The following is a 608-nucleotide window of genomic DNA, read 5'->3' as shown; positions in this document are numbered from 1 at the left end:
CATACTGGTCATACTGGGAGCCGCTGGACCGGTCAAACTGGTCAAACTGGGAGCGCTGGTGATGGTCTGAGGCGCTGGACTGGTCATACTGGTCAAACTGGGAGCGCTGGTGATGGTCTGAGGTTCGGCACTGGTCATACTGGGAGCCGCTGGACCGATCAAACTGGTCGAACTGGGAGCGCTGGTGATAGTCTGAGGTGCTGGACTGGTCATACTGGTCAAACTGGGAGCGCTGGTGATGGTCTGAGGTCCGGCACTGGTCATACTGGGAGCGCTGGGAGGTGCTGGACCGGTCACACTGGGAGCACTGGTGACACTGGTCATACTGGGAGCACTGGCAGGTGCCAGACTGGGAACCCCTGGACCAGTCACACTGGTCATACTGGGAGCACTGGTCATACTGGGACCTGCTGGACTGGTCACACTGGTCATACTGGTGACACCAGTGATGGTCTGAGATGCTCCACTGGTCGTACTGGGAGCGCTGGTCATACTGGGATGAGCAGAACCGGTCACACTGGTCATACTGGGAGCACTGGTGATGGTCTGAGATGCTCCACTGGTCATACTGGGAACGCCGGTCACTTTCTGAAGTGTTGGACTGGTCA

This window comes from Malurus melanocephalus, unplaced genomic scaffold, assembly GCF_030028575.1.
Source record: "Malurus melanocephalus ecotype Western Australia unplaced genomic scaffold, MMel_1.1 scaffold_2353, whole genome shotgun sequence".
In the NCBI taxonomy this organism is placed as follows: domain Eukaryota; kingdom Metazoa; phylum Chordata; class Aves; order Passeriformes; family Maluridae; genus Malurus; species Malurus melanocephalus.
Note: the sequence above shows the minus strand (reverse complement) of the source record.